The sequence below is a fragment of the Trachemys scripta genome, chromosome 1 (assembly GCF_013100865.1).
Source record: "Trachemys scripta elegans isolate TJP31775 chromosome 1, CAS_Tse_1.0, whole genome shotgun sequence".
NCBI classification, from domain to species: Eukaryota; Metazoa; Chordata; order Testudines; family Emydidae; genus Trachemys; species Trachemys scripta.
Window position 1 is genome coordinate 126,895,440 of NC_048298.1, and position 15,874 is coordinate 126,911,313.

The window sequence follows — 15,874 nt, forward strand, 5'->3', positions numbered from 1 at the left end:
CTCGAGACCAGAGTTCAAACCATGACTGCAATCACTAGTGAAACTGAGTTTGGCAGTCTTGTCATAGCATCCATTTATTCATATCAGTTTCAAATTACTGTACAATTTAGTGCCATGTCAGTCTCTGTTCATGAGAGGTCCAGGACTGATTTCCAGGAGTGTCACAGGTCAAGAATGAAATGACTAGAAAAACCTGTGTGTGGGCAATTTGCATAATTACTCCAGATTAGTGTATGTTTGTGTCAAATCCAGTGCTATTAGTCTGAATTTCATCAGTACTAAATTCCCTCAGGAATTTTAACCATCTAAACAAAGGGGGGGAGGGGACATAATCCCAGTTACAGCATTGGTGATTTTTATGATGGCACTCTGAGACACTAAAGTTAACGTGAACCTACAGCCTTAACTACCCTCTCACTCCTTAAAGGTAGTCACTTCAAAAGTGTGTTGAGAAAATTGGTGGTATGTGCTTATCATCTTATAGATATTTTGGAAATCAAAAAAGAGAAAAAAAAATCCTGATCACACTGAAGTTAATGATAAAACTCCCATTGACTTCAATGGAGTCAGGATGGACATCATCCTAAAAGTACAGTAATTTTAACCTGGCATCTTCCATGAGGGATAACTTAATACGTTAAAAACAAAGTCCATATTGCAGGATAGTCCAGGTAAACTTTGCCTAACACTCTAAGAAAACTTAACAGGAAAAAGTGGAATTGATTTCTGATGGAAATGCTGAAATGGGGGTATTTTGTCCTCGAAATATTTTTAAGAAAAATTCGTATTTCTGGAGCCTGGTTTGGAGAGAATTTATATCTATCTTTGTTCACTCTTTCAAGTCCAAAGAAAAGTTGTGCACACAGAGCTACAATTTAAAGAATCACAGAAACATAGAGCTGGAAGGCACCACAAGACATTATCAAGCCCAGCCCTCTGGACTGTGGCAGGACCATGTAAACAGACTATTCCTGAAAGGTGTTTGGCTATCCTGTTTTTAAAAACTTCCAGTGATGGGGATTTCACAGCTTCCCATTCCAGAGCTAAACCACCCCTTACAGTTAGAATGTTTTTTTTCCAATATTTAACCTACATCTTCCTTGCTGCAGATTAAACCCATTATTTCTTGTCCTACCTTCAATCGACATAGAAAACAATATATCACTGTCCTCTTTGTAATAACCCCTAACATATTTAAAGACTTATCAGGTCTCCCCTTAGTTTTCTTTTCTCAAGACTAAAATATGCCTAGTTTTTTTTTTTTTTTTAACTGTTCCTCAAAGGTCAGATTTTCTAAATCTTTATAATTTTTCTTGATCTCCTCTGGACTCTCTCCAATTTGTCCACATCTTTCCTAAAGTGTAGCATCCAGAACTGGCCACAGTACTCCAACGGAGGTTTCACCAATCCCAGTGAGAGCTGGATATTTACCTCCCGTATCTTATATATGACACTCCTGTTAATATACCCCAATAATTATATTAGCCTTTTTTACAACTGCATCACATTGTTGACTCATTCAATTTGTGATCCACACTAACCCCCAGCTCTCGTTCACCAGTACTACTACCACCTAGCCAGTTATTCCCCATTTTATAGTTATGCCTCTGATTTTGTCTTCCTAAGTGTAGTACTTTGCACTTGTCCTTACTGAATTTCTTCTTGTTGTATTCAGTTCAATTCTCCAAGATTATTTTGAATTCTAATCTTGTCCTCCAAAGTGCTTGCAACCCTCCCAGATTGGTGTCACCTGCAAATTCTATAAACATATGCCCCAGTCCATATCCAAGACAATGACAATATTGAATAGTACTGTACCCAGGACTGACCCCTTTGGGTTTGCCATCAGCTGCACCCTCTCAGTTTGACAGCAAGCTACTGATAACTACTTTTTGGGTGTGGTCTTTTAACTAGTTCTGCAACCGTTTTACAGTCATTTCATTTAGACCATCTTTCCTTGGTTTGCTTATGAGAATGACACAGTCCCACATGACAAAGCCTTACTAAAAATTAGATAAATCACATCTACTGCTTTCCCCCTTCCATTTGGCCAGTAACCTGGCCAAAGAAGGAAATTAGTTTGGTTTGGCATGATTTGTTCTTGATAAAGCTGTACTGGGTATTCCCTATTATACTCCAGGTACTTACAAATTGATTGTTTAATAATTTGTTTCAGTTTCTTTCCAGGTATTCAAGTTAGGCTGACTGGTCTATAATTCTCCAGGTCCTCTTTGTTCCCCTTTTTAAAGATAGATACTATGTTTGCCCTTCTCCAGTCTTCTGGGACCTCACCCATCCTCCAGGAGTTTTGAAAGATAATTGCTAATGGTTCTGAGATTGCTTTAGCTACTTCCTTAAATGCCCTAGGATGAATTTAATCAGGCCTTGCCAAATTGAATACATCTAATTTATTGAAGTATTCATTAATCTGTTCTTACCTTGTTTTGGCTTCCATTCCTTACTCCTTGTTGTTAATATTAATTGTGTTGAGTATCTGCTCACTATTCACTTTTTTAGTGAAGACTGAAGCAAAATAGGTACAAACTTCTTAGCTTTCTTAATTAGTTCTTAATTCTCCTTCCCTGCTAAGTAGAGGACCTATATTTTCTTTCTCTCTTTTGCTCCTAATGTATTTAACGAACCTATGCTTATTGCCTTTTATGCCCCTTGCAGGTGTAACTCATTTTGTGCTTTAGACTTTCTGATTTTGTTCATACATGCTCATTGCTATTCTTTTGTATGCCTCCTTAGTAATTTGCTCATGTTTCTACTTTTCATGGGATTCCTTTTCGATTTTCAGGTCATGAAAGAGCTCCTGATGGAGCCATATTTGCCTCTCACTATTCTTCCTATCTTTCCTTCATGTCAGGATATTTTGCAGTTGTACCTTTCAGTTCTGAGTTTGTTAAAGTCTGCTCCCCCATTCCCCGATACAGCCGTAGTTTTTGTTGACTAGATTTGATTGATTTAAAGTGCTGCAAGTATGCTTGTAATGGCTATAAAAAGGAATAACTGTACATTTCCTTCACAGCTCAACCCAAGCCTCAGCATTTGTGCAGTTTTCCATGATTAACTAGGTGATTTCTTTGTACAATATTGTTTTCTCTAGAATTTCTATTAACTCAAGGATTTATATATTTTAACATTAAATAAAGGAAACTAAAATACTGTAGGAAAATCAGTTTAACTACTATGAACCCTGTCCATATATTGCTTCAGGAGATGCATGCAAAAGTTCATTTAAAAAGAATTGGTCTTGCAAATAAAAAAACTTTAAGCCTTAAACTTCTGCTTTTCATCATGCGTGTGTGAATTTTTTTTTAATTTTTGGTGCAGTCAGGGGAGAGGAAAGGGTTGTTTGGTTGGTTTTTTGCTAAGCAAGAAAATTGCAATCTGGCAACAGGTATGCATTTTGCACTATTGCATCCATAGCAAAGTGAAAAAAGGGGGCTTCATTGGTGAGAAAAACAGAGGGTCACAGAAATTTCTTAGAGGCCATAATTATTGCACTGCAGCATGGTTGCTCATACCCCAATAATATAAAGTTGGGGTGAGATGGGAGATGACAGGACCAGTGCTCTAGAGAAGAGAAAAATGGTGGAGTTAGTGCTCTAAATATCAGCATGTCCAAGTCAATATCTCTCCCAAAAAGCCCTCTTAGGGGAAGAAAAGAAGACTGAACAGAAACCACTTAAAACTAGGGAGTGCTGCTAATTCTAGTTTTGAAATCTTATGACTCTAGAGGCTTTTACTTCTCTTAATGTAATCTAAGGACCTTCTAGATCAGTGGTGGTCAGCCTGTGGGCGGCCCATCAGGGTAATCTGATTGAGGGATGCGAGACATTTTGCTGACATTGACCGTCTGCAGGCCCTTTCTCTCATGCTGCCCCTCACACTTGGGAAGAGCTCCTCCCTATAAACATCGGCAAAGCCACTTCATTGTTCTACACATTTCTCCTTAAAACTCTCCTTTGTGATGTCTACAAAAAACTAGACAACAGTAAAGCTGCTGGTATGCTGAGAACATAGCCTATTATGCTAATACTGTCTCATTGTTTCCTTATCCTATCCCATCTGTCTGTGTCCATGTCACCACCCCTTGGGGTGCTCTCTCAAGGGGTCTCAGCTTCTCCTGATTGACCCTCCTTAGTTTGCTCTCAGTCAGGTCAGTTCTTGGACCCTCACCTTCAATTATGCCTGTCAGCCCTTCTCTTTTTGGGCTTGCAGTCTTTCAGTTTCTAGCTGTTTTCTTGGAGGCAGCCTGGTGCAGGGCTGTTACCACCTTGCTATCCCAGGCCTTTCTGTCCCCCTTTTCCGCTCTGAACTCTTCCCTTAATAGCAGGTCTTGATTCCTCTATTGGTTGCAGCAATGGGTGCCTACCTCCATGCTTGGCAGCTCTGGCATTTACATAGGGGTGTGATCAAGCTGCTTGCTTTTAAACAAGAGAAACTTTCCTACCTCCTCTCTCCATGTTCATTATGGGGTTTGTAGGCCCCATTATACCATCTGTTGTCTCTTTTCTGATTCTTAGATTGTAAGCTCTTTGGGACAGGGACTTTTTCAAGTCTCTATTGGTTGAAGATACACACCCACAATTAGACACTTCAGTCTGTATTCTAGAAGTACTCTTGTATTCCTCACTGATACTAAGCCCTTACATAGCAACATCCATGAGTAATGCTTTCTCTCATTGCCGCTTGTCTAGGGGAATGCGTCCCATCCTGGCAGGCAAAGACCTAGCCTCAGTTATTCACACCATTGTCACCTCTCAGCTGGATTACAACAATGCAGTATACCTGGGCATAAAGCTTTCAGCACTTAGAAAACTTCAAGTGTAGAATGCTATAGCACATCTCCTGAGCAACACAGGCTACCATGAATACATCAGACCTATCCTCCGCTCTCTAAACTCGTTTCCCATAAAATTTTGAATCAAGTTCAAGGTCTCAATCCTTACTTACAAGTGCTCCTTGGCCTGGGCCCAGGATATTGAAAAGATCATGTAAAGCTCGAGGATGAAGACCAGGGTCAACAACTACACTCCTCTGGCACAATGGAACTCTCAACAGGAACAGTGAGGCTTGTCAGAACAGGAGACAGAACTTTCTCCTGGTGTAGTCTGAGACTGTGGAATAAACTCTCCCAGGAACTAAGAACCATCATAAACCTCACCACTTTTCACATCAAGTACAAGGTGCATTTCTTTGACCAGGCCTTTTTTAATATAAACACATAGCAACATAGTATTCACTGAACATACGTCTCCCTCTAGGGAAAGGATGAGAGAGCAACCTATTAGAGATGTGAAGTAACATTGGCAGGCACTTAGATATTAGGGTGATGAGTGTGATATAAGACCCTATATAGAATACAATAGAACTAACTTTGTTCTGTGCTTTTACACTGTCTCACACAATGGGATCCCAGTGACTGACTAGGGCTCCTAGATGGTATAATATTTAAATAATTAAATCTGAAGTCTTGCTATTAGTTTAGATGGGAAACATAAGGTCAGCCTAACTGAAAGGCTCTAAGGTGACAGACAAGGCTATTTGTTGGCATGCTACGTCCAAGTCCTCAAGTGGCTTTTGAAATGGATTCAGATATTGCTGTGGATCTATAAAAGATTATCTTCCGGTCTCATCCCCAAAGACAGTACAAACTTACTAAAGTATTCTGAATCTTGTTCTTTGTGCTTAATCAGGGTGCTGGAACTAGGGGTGCAGCAGCACCCCCCAGTCTTGAAGTGGTTTCCATCATATGCAGGGTTTACAGTTTTGTCCAATGGCTTTCAGCACCCCCACTATACAAATTTTTCCAATGCCACTGTGTTTAATAAAAGTATACAAGAAGGAGATAAACATTTGTTCAGAGAATATCTTGGCTCCCCTCCTCTAATTTTTCTCCCGTGGGCCAGTTAAAATTGCATACCATTTATTTCTATACTCCAACCCTGCAAATTCCAGTGAGGCTTTCAGGAGTAAGATGATATTTCAGTCTTTGTCCATTAAATCTAGGGTGACCAGATCACCAAAGACAAATATCGGGACGTGGGGGGGGGGGCGTGGCGGGGGCAAAAAAAAAAACCCTTCCTCCGCAAGCGCTGGAGGGAGGCCTGGGAGACTCAGGGGAAGCGCGGGGCCGGGGTGAGTAACAGTCCGGCCTGGTCCCTTGCAGGCAGGACTCAGTTGGGTGGTAGGGCGAGGAGGGGGGCGGCCCGCAGGGCCAGGCGGTGGCTGTTCTCACCCCCAGCCAGCGGGACTCGGGAGCAGCCGCTGCTGCAGCTCCCACTGCTGCGGGGGAGGAAGCGGCCATGGCGCTCCGCGGCTGCGGCTCTGGCGCCCCTGAACCCCCCGAGCCGGGGCCTGCTGCAGGGACCCAGCAGCGCGCACGCTGGGCCCAGCCCCTGGCCAGTCGCGTCTGGGCTGCCCAGCTGGTGCAATCCCGCGGCAGCCCCGGAGTGGGGGCAGCAGGCCCCAGCCCCCCTGTCCCGCTCGGGTCCCGCAGGGGAACGAACGGGGCTGGGCGGCCGATGCCTCCGCCCCGGGGCCGCCGCGGGATAGCACCAGTTGGGCAGCAGCTATCCAGTAGACCGGCCAGGGGCTGGGCGCAGCGTGCGCGCTGCTGGGTCCCTGCAGCAGGCTCCGGCTCGGGGGGTTCGGAGGCGCCGCAGCCGCGGAGCGCCATGGCCGCTTCCTCCCCCGCGGCAGTGGGAGCTGCAGCAGCGGCTGCTCCCGAGTCCCGCTGCCCGGGGGTGAGAACAGCCACCGCCTGGCCCCGCGGGTCGCCCCCCTCCTCTCCCTACCACCCGACTGAGTCCTGCCTGCTCGGGGCCAGGCCGGACTCTCACTCACCCCGGCCCCGCGCTCCCCCTGCGTCTCCCGGGCCTCCCTCCAGCGCTTGTGGAGGGAGAAGGAAGGGTGAGCCCGGGGAAGAGGCGGGGATTCGGGGAGGGAGCCAATCGGGGGAAGAGGGGTGGAGTCGGGGCGGGGGGGGGGGGGGTCCGAGCACTTCCGGGCTCTAGGCTCCGGGGCATTTCCTTGTTTGTCCAGTGTCCCGACCGCATGTCGGTCGGGACGCGGGACAAACAAGGAAATCGGGACGGTCCCGATAAAATCGGGATGTCTGGTCACCCTAATTAAATCTATATCTACTCATCTCTGTCTTGAAACTGACCAGAAGAGTACAAGGTAGTGCCAATTATGTTTTTTGTGATACAGACACTTGCCTACCACAAAGTGGACTGTGTCCCATTGGTCACTGAAAAGAAGTCAGATGGTTAAACTTTCCATTGTTTTTGACCTGGGGTGGTTTCAAAGATATTATACGGAAACAAAATGATCTGATCTTACACCTACTAAGAGTGTAGTAACCTTTAATAAAGAGGATTACCCTCAAACCTCCCATTGTTTCCAGATACTTCAAAATATGGAATGGAAATACTTTATTGTCTTGCAGCCACCTTATCAGCATAGGTTTCAGAGTGGTAGCCGTGTTAGTCTGTATCAGCAAAAACAACGAGGAGTCCTTGTGGCACCTTAGAGACTAACACATTTATTTGGGCATAAGCTTTCATGGGCTAAAACCCACTTCATCAGATGCATGGAGTGTAAAAAACAGTAGGGAGGTATAAATACACAGCATATGAAAAGATGGGAGTTGCCTTACCGGGGGAGGAAGGGGGTGATCAGTGCTAACGAGCCAATTCAATTAAGGTGGAAGTAGGCTATTCTGAACAGTTGATAAGAAGGGAGGAAAAATCACTTTTGTAGTGCTAATGAGTTCAATGTAATCAAGGTGGCCCATTTCAAACTATTGACAAGGTGTGAGTATCAGCAGGGGGAAATTAGTTTTTGTAGTGACCCATCCATGCCAAGTCTTTATTCAGGCCTAATTTGATGGTGTCCAGTTTGCAAATTAATTCCAGTTCTGCAGTTTCTCGTTGGAGTCTGTTTTTGAAGTTTTTTTTGTTGAAGACAAAAGACATCTCGTTCATATTCTGACCTAGTCATGATGACTACAGCACCTCCTTTGTCAGCCTTTTTGATTATGATGTCAGAGTTGTTTCTGAGACTGTGGATGGCATTGTGTTCTGCACGGCTGAGGTTATGGCGCAAGTGATGGTGCTTTTCTACAATTTCAGCTGTGCACATTGGTGGAAGCACTCTATGTAGAAGTCCAGTCTCTTGTTTCGACCTTCAGGAGGCGTCCATGCAGAATCCTTCTTTTTATAGCGTTGGTAGGAAGGTTTCTGTGGGTTAGTGTGCTGTTCAGTGATGTGTTGGAAATAGTCTTTGAGTCGGAGATGTTAAAGTAGGATTCTAGGTCACCGCAGAACTGTGTTGCCAGCCCAGAGGGCCCCGAGGGGGCAACAGGGTTCGTTGCCCGGTGTGTGCCGCACCAATAGACACACCAGTGTGGAGAAGCAAACCAAATTTATTTGAGATTTTGAAAAGGCACTTAGGAGACCAGCATGTTTTAAATTAGAAGCGCAGCAAATACAAGCAAGTTTTTTCTTTTATATTTTAAGCTGTTTTGAGTAAGCCTTTTGCTTTGGTGGTTTTTTTTTTTTTTTACTTTTTAGCAGTTACAACAGGTACACATTGTGGCTTGTTAGAAAAATTTTTGTTTGCATGCTTATTTTTGACCTTGCAAGCTAAGATGTAGCAGGCTTTTTTTTTTGTTTTGTTATTACTACTGCTTCTGCTAGTGCGAGCGAAACTGCAGCCGTTTGCTAGAAAAAGCTGACCATTACATATTTTGCTTTAGCATTAGGCTGCTAGCATGGAGGCTGGTCAAAGTTTACAAGATGGAGTTACTGTGGCTTACTTAGACCCAGAGCAGGGGAGTTTTATTGGCACTTATGGCCTTCCACTTCCCCGAGTTACCTGGTAGCTATGCCTAGTGGCACCAACAACTGTATCATGTTTGTTGGGGAGGTGGGGCAGAAGGAGAGGCCCCGAGATAGGACAGACTCTTCTGCCGGGCTAAGAGTATAGCTGGATAAATTGACAATATTGTTGGGTGAGTTAAGGGGACCACTGTTTTGGCCCCTTGTGGCATGAGGAGTTTAGATAGTTTAGTGTCCTTTTACCTCTGTAGACAAGCAAAGTGTGTGTTGTAATGGCTTGTCTAGTTTTTGTAAAGTCCAGCCACGAGGAAGTTTGTGTGGAAGGTTGGTTTTTTCTGAGAGTTTCCAATTTTGAGAGCTCATTCTTGATCTTCCCATTTGCTGTATAGGATGCTGATCAGGTGGTTCCACAGTTTCTTTGAGAGCGTGTGGCACAATCTCTCACCATAGTCTGTGTGGTATGTTGATTGTAATGGATTTTTTACCTTCAGTCCTTTTGGTAGGATGTCCATCTGTTTGCATTTGGAAAGGAAGATGACGTCTGTTTGTATCTGCACAAGTTTTTTTCATGAAGTTGATGGATTTCCACTTACTACGGCTAAATTCAGTGCCTTGCATAGTGACAGGTTTCAGAGTGGTAGCCGTGTTAGTCTGTAGCAACAAAAACAACAAGGAGTCCTTGTGGCACCTTAGAGACTAACACATTTATGTGGGCAAGGTGCCATAAGGACTCCTCGTTGTTTTTCCTGATACAGCATTGACATACACGAAATTTCCTACAGCAACATGAATGAAATATTTCTAGCTCTGATAATAATGTAATATATAAAACAAAAACGATTGCATTATTTCTACTGTACCAAGTTCTGACATAGCCCCCTTCCCATAAAATACAGCCTAAAACATCTTCACAATAAAGTTTTCATTTAGGTCTTGGACAGTCTGCAAAGTGTTTTTAAATTGTAATAAGGACTATTTTTGCAGATCTTCAAAATGATACAAATAGACTAAAGAAACTGAGTTCTGCAAAGTTTTCAGATATGAAAAATAGAAAATTTTGTGATGCACCAAAAGTTACACTATTGCTTTAAAATGTAAGTGCAAATCTAATTTAGCTTGGTAGTAGCTAGTTTTTTCTTGGACTTTTGCCTAGAACTTGCTTATTCCATCTGCAAAAACAACATGGTAACCTCTAAAGAAATAAAATAACACATCTGTAAAGATGCAAAGCCCAACACACTTTGTACTTTTAAGTATACTGTATTTACCCTAAACATTACTGCTTATCAGCCAATAATAGAACTTTACTTTTAATCCACCTGAAAAATAAAGTTTCCGACATTAACCCAAACACTTTTTAAAGTGAATTTTTGAGCCTTAAAAAGAGGTCAGCTTGACCGTCCTAATGAATGTCTTCTTCAGTTCACCTAGAGAATAACTGTGACATACCCAGGGTAAGATCCAGATTGATGAGTGAGTTGTATCTCCCTGCCCTCTAACCTGGATGCCTATTCACTGCTTTGCTGCTGTAGCCATCACTCCTGGTCTGCTCACTCACAGCCTGCAGCGTGCAGTCACTCTCAGCTATATTGTGAAAGTGATGCAGCCAGCCACTCTTGAATTATACCCCAACATTCCCCAGTCCCAGATTTCCCCCCAGAAATATGCATCTTGTACTGCCCAGCCCTTCATGGACAATACACGCTTATATAAAGTTTGTCATTTGATAGTAAAAATGATATGCACACCTTGCTGATCCAAATGGAGTTTCCCAAAAACTTCAATTCAAACACACTGGATAAGATAAAACAATGAAACAAGTTTATTAACGACAGATTTTAAGTGAACACGAGTAATGAAGCATAAAAGTCAGAACTGGTTACAAGAAAAATAAAAGTAAAATGCAACTAGTGCCCAACTTAACCAACTAGGGTAGATTCAAAGCAAAGTCTCTCTCACCACATGTTTCAGCACTACTATTGGCTGAACTTCTTTCAGTGAGGCTCCCTCCCCCAGTCCAACACTGCTTCTTTTGTCAGGTGTTGTGAATGCCATAAAGAGAAAGAAAAGAAGGGAATATTTGGCATGTCTGCCTTTCCTTTTTTATAGTCCTTCTCCTCCTTTGAGAAGCCTCTTCAGGCAGGCAACATTGGTGATAGGCAGACTGTGTGGATGGGAACCCCATGCTGTTCCCTTGCTAAAATGTTGCTTTTTTGTTGCTTCTGTCCCTTTTCTGCTGAATGAATAGCCACTTAGCAGGTGATGGCTCATTTGACCTTGTTTACACCAGGCTTAGGCTTCAGCTTGCCCTTTGTCTCTGAGGACCTGGTTTGGCAACTCCCCAGGTTGGAATCTTATACTTTACACACAATGTTGGCACACCCATTTTACCAGGACAATAATAATCAGCTAATTATGAGTTTTCAAATAATACCTCACAAGGCATAATTTGTAAAAAAGATTACAAGAATGTGCAAGGGGTGAACAGAGTAACAGGTGTCCCTGCGCTGACCTGGAAGGGACCACCTCAAGGTCTCCATAGATTTTTATTTTGTTTTGCATTTGTACTTCAGTTAGGTCTTTTAAGAACAGTTGATACTCATTGACTGGTAAATATTAAAACATGTTGATTTGCAACTAAACACAGCCTTTACACTAAACTTGGTACTTTTGGGTTGCTAGAAGGATACACTTGTACACAATGTTTTAACCAATTATAGAGCTTAACGTACATTAAGATTAGAAAATTGTGAGTGATTCTGTGACAGGATGTACCAGGCTGTCCTTGCTTATGAGGCATTGCCATCCTGACACACCCAACTGAAGGAAGTGTCATTTGGGAAGAGGGGCAGTGAATTTTGACCTCCAAGCACTGCCTAGAGAAGGCATCCAGGGTAAATCTGCACTACACTGTAAACTTGAACTTAGATTCAGGTTTGAACCCAACATGCCCTACCATCCACACACAAATCAGACTTGGACCAACAAGCCCTCAGGAGCTGGGTCCTAGGACCCAACTGGGATGGGGGCGGTGAGCCGAGTCCCCCCTGGGACTCGGGTCCAAGCCCTGTCATTTTGCAGTGTGCATGTGGCTCAAGCCTGGGTCTCCACACTTGTATCCAGAGACTCCGCCAACACTACCCCAAAATTCATTAGGCCTGTGTTTCTCAACCTCTCTACCCCAAAACTTCCCAATCAATTCTCAGAAAGTAGATGCAACCCCACTTTTTTCAAATACAGCTCAAATGCAGCTGCTTGGCATTTAACTCTTGCTTTCCACACTAACTGCTCATCTGGAAGCATATTTAAGATTCTGTGTCAGCTATGGCCACGAATAGGAAGAACCCTTGCATCAGACATTCTGGTAACTGGGTATAGGAACACAACTGAATGCTGATAAATATCTGGTACAAGGTGAGCAAGACATCCGACTTCAATAAGAGTGCAAGAAATGATCATGTGTACAAAGACATTTTAAATAAAATTGAGATGTTTAGGATCTTCCAGACTGCCTATCAGTGTAGAGAGCAAGTCAAGTGGTTTAAAATTGATTACAGGAAGGTCAGGGATAGTAATGGCACCTCTGGGAACTCATCTTCTACTTGCCACTTTTACTAGCAATTTGACTGGGTGCTGAGGGTTTCAGTGAGCACTGAGCCCACAGTGGTGCATGATAATCTGCTATGCAGGGACAGCACCCTCATAAGTCTGGAGAAGAGGAGACTAAGGGGGGTCTTGATAACAGTTTTCAAGTACATAAAAGGTTGTTTCAAGGAGGAGGAAGAAAAATTGTTCTTTCACCTCTGAGGCTACGAGAAGCAATTGTCCTAAACTGCAGCAAGGGCAGTTTAGGTTGGACATTAGGAAAAACTGCCTAAGAGCCAGGGTGATTAAGCACTGGAATAAATTGCCCAGGGATGTTGTGGACTCTCTGTCCTAGGAGATTTTTAAAAGCAGGTTAAACAAACACCTGTCAGGGATAGTCTAGATAATACTTAGTCCTGCCTTGAGTGTAGGGGACTGGATTAGAAGACCTCTCAAGGTCCCTTCCAGTCCTATGATAAGAAGGATTGCTTGCTTCTTCTAAAAAGGAGTGCTGGGTGAACCTGGGGAAGGAGAGTTTCTCCCTTGTCTTAACAAATGCTCAGCCCTGGGTGAGAGCCTAACAATCCCATTTCACCTTCAGTTAAAGTGTGTGATATGAACTGTTCATTTTTGTTATGGAGATTAAAAGCAGCGGTGGCCATTTTGAGATGAATTTCAATCAATTAACGAGGAACTTGCTGAATGAGGCGCTTTGCTTCTTGGTGAGCTCGAAGGAATGCATTTCTTATTTGCTAGATCAATTTTCTACTTGTGATTTGTGTCAAAATGTATTTGGACAGAAATTGGACTTCAATTAGAAATGCACAAAACAGCATTTTAAAATAGGGGTTTTTGTTAGTTTGGTGCAATAAGGGAGAGGTCTCTGGGACTAATGTGAGGGCTGGAGCACCGGGTTTTAGTGGGAGAGGCAAAATGTTTAAGCCAGTAACGAAGGGGGTCTGTGGAGCTAATGACGGCTTTGGGGGTGAAATATATCAGGACAGGCGGGGGATCCTTGGGGCGATAGAGGGGTGCTGGAGGCCAAAGGCGGGGGGGGGGGGGGGGGGGGGAGGAAGCCCCCTAGGGGTTGGGAACAGCTGGCATATCCCATGGGATTTGTGTAACTGAGTGGGGATGGACAAGTGGGAGTTATCTGAGGGATGCAGTACTGAGTTAATTTAAAGGGGAGAACCCTACCGTACTGTTTGGGGTATTCTGGGATGGTTCACTGCGTCAGGGAGTGGTAACTATCTCATGGAAAAATGAATAATGCTTAATAAAATGTGGTATAGATAAAGTGGGATTTATACTTTTTTATTTATCGTCAACTGCTGTAATTTATTAAAGTAAACATAATATAACAAAACAATAATTGAAATGGATAAAACACTAAGAAGTTAATGGACCTATATCTATGCCTTACTTACCATGCGGGTACCTCTGCTCCTTGCAGCCACTGTGTAAACTACATTGGCATGATTCTTTAGATCACCCCTTTTCCAGAGTGGGTTGGTCGGGTCCCTGACCCCTTTTCTGCAACTGCCTACAGGCTTCCTGCCAAGAGTGCTGCTTGATGGAACTCAGGAGAAGAAGAAATATTGACAACTTTAGCTGCTACCTGAAGCCCCAGCCCTAGTTGTATCCACAGCCAGTGGCCCCCTGCACCTCAAGAGAAGTTTGGTGCATCATTGCTGCCCCCCCCCTCCCCATTTCACTTTATTCACACCGCAGGACAGATGTTGCCAGGTACCCGCTACAATTGTCCTGTGTCCCATCCCCCTCCGCCAACCAGCGCATCGCGGGCTGGGGACGGGGGAAGGACGTGACAAAGGTGTTCGTCCGTCACCTCCCGAGTCACGTGCTTTAGCTGGGCCCGCAGCGCTGCCCGGCAGGGAGGCGGCGTGTCCCGCACTACCCCGGCTGCGGGGGGGGCCAGGTGACACGAGCCTCACCCCAGTGCCCACATCCCACCGGCCTCGTGGGCAGCCTCCTCGGAGGCGCCCAGGCGTCGACTGAACCCCGCCTTAGCGGGCCCCGCAGGCAGCGGCTGCCCGTCATCAGCAGACGGCGCCTGGGGAGGGGCTGTCCGCGCGCCCCAGGTACAGCCCGTCGCTTCCCTGGGCCCGCCAGTTCCAGCCGGCTCAGAACGCGCGCGGGACCGGGAGCCGCACTCGCAACCCCACGTGACCGGCAGGGGCGGAGCAGCATGAAAGCCACATCCGGGTGAGACGCTGCTCTCCCGGTGCGTGACTCAGGGTGAGAGCGGCTCGCCCCCGTGAGAGGGAGGGGAGGTATTTCCCGGGAAGGTGGCTGCCGCAGCAGTAGCGTTCCCTGCGGTGGCTGTGCGGAGTAGTGACGTACACACGCAGATACGTACGCCCGGCCCAGGACAGGGGGAGGGGGTGGGGCAACTGGATTGAACCACCCTCGGCGACAGGTAATAGAACGTTCGGAACGTTCTAAACACCAACGGTTTCAGCGGCCCCGCAGGTGGGGGAGGGTTGTTTCTTAGGCGGACGGTTGGGCGGGGGGGGAGGCCAGACTCTGTGTCTTGGCTGGGAACCTGTTCGCCCCCTGGGTTGGCTCTGATGAGTTCAGTTTGCCAGGCGCTTCACTGGGAGAGTCCAACAGCTCCCTGAACAGCCTGGCTGAGCCTGAAGGGGGTGTGAGGTACCCCAACTCCCTGGCCCCCTCCCTCTCCCACACCCGGGGCAGGGGTTGGGGAGACAGCTGCAGGCAAGAGCCTAGCTGCTGTTGCAGGTGATGGCCTCATAAGGGCTGGCCTCCTGTTCCTGGCCATTTCTATGACAGCATGCTGCACTCCTCACCTATAGTGCTGCCAACGACCCCACGCCAGGGCATGCACGCCCCTGGTTCTCACAGGCCACATGGAGGAAGGGAGGTGACCCGATGAGGTTGACAGTATTTCACTGGAACTGCAAAATCCTTCATCCCCTGTGCCTTAAAATTAATATTCCTCAGTGTGGCTGAGTGGTTACAGTGTTAGCCTGGGAGTCTGGAGACCTGGGTTTAATTTCCTGCTCTGCCACAGTCTTTCCTGTGTGACCCGGTATGAGTCCCTTTGTCTTTCTGTGCCTGCGTTCCCTCTCTGTAAAGTGGGATAATTGTATGTACTTCGCATACGTATTGCGAGGATACACGTTAAAGGCTGTGAGGTGCTCAGATACTGTGGTAATGGGCCCTTCTTCCTCCCCACTCAGATTACTGATGGTTGGCAATGTGTCTGTTTCCTTGAAATATTATTTCAGTGGCCTAGAGGCATCAATTTCCCTATTGGTGGAACGGGTGGGGCTAAATGAATGAAAAATCTACTTTGGCAAATAGGGAACTTCTCTGCCACATGGTGAGTAGGATGGGAGGTGCTAAAGCCACCAATTTATGAAGACAGTGTGTGTGTTAAATAAGTAGATTTCTAG

The 15,874-nt window shown here is 45.2% G+C and overlaps 1 protein-coding gene and 1 long non-coding RNA gene across 8 annotated transcripts in view; one reads left to right on the forward strand and one right to left on the reverse strand.

Annotated features, from left to right (window-relative positions):
• The window catches only part of LOC117884324, a 35,798-nt gene extending 21,397 nt beyond the window's left edge, over positions 1–14,401 (reverse strand). The window contains exon 1 of the long non-coding RNA XR_004647545.1: positions 13,865–14,401. This is a non-coding gene — a long non-coding RNA (uncharacterized LOC117884324). The remainder of the gene's footprint in view (positions 1–13,864) is intronic.
• Positions 14,402–14,550: 149 nt separating this feature from the next.
• Positions 14,551–15,874, forward strand: part of CCDC91 (coiled-coil domain containing 91) — a 350,759-nt gene continuing 349,435 nt past the window's right edge. For 4 of the 7 annotated variants that reach the window (XM_034784615.1, XM_034784578.1, XM_034784631.1 and 1 more), the window contains exon 1: positions 14,701–14,874. The gene's annotated coding sequence lies outside the window, so the exon portion shown is untranslated. The other 3 variants (XM_034784596.1, XM_034784606.1, XM_034784585.1) reach the window with 3 other exon arrangements.